This window comes from Notolepis coatsorum, assembly GCF_963971535.1.
Source record: "Notolepis coatsorum genome assembly, chromosome: 1".
Taxonomy (NCBI): Eukaryota; Metazoa; Chordata; class Actinopteri; order Aulopiformes; family Paralepididae; genus Notolepis; species Notolepis coatsorum.
Window position 1 is genome coordinate 12,656,815 of NC_140165.1, and position 299 is coordinate 12,657,113.

Consider the following 299-nt stretch of genomic DNA (forward strand, 5'->3'; position numbering starts at 1 on the left):
TATGCAAGTATATATATTTTTTAAATGTAGAATTATTCTATCTGGTGTCGTCATAAATCAAAGCATCATTTTGAGGCACTGAACCAAACAATCCCGGTACTTATTTTTATTTTCATTTGTTTTAATTGCAGACCCTGCCTTTGTAAAACAACAGCTGTGAAACAAACTTTTCAGGGAGCTTTATAGCTTCAAACAGTGTTTAACCTTCCCCTGAGGACAGTTTGTTTTTATTAAGTTGTGAAAATATTCACTTCTCTGACCCTCTCAAAACAACAGAGTCTACCTTTAAAGGTGCACTC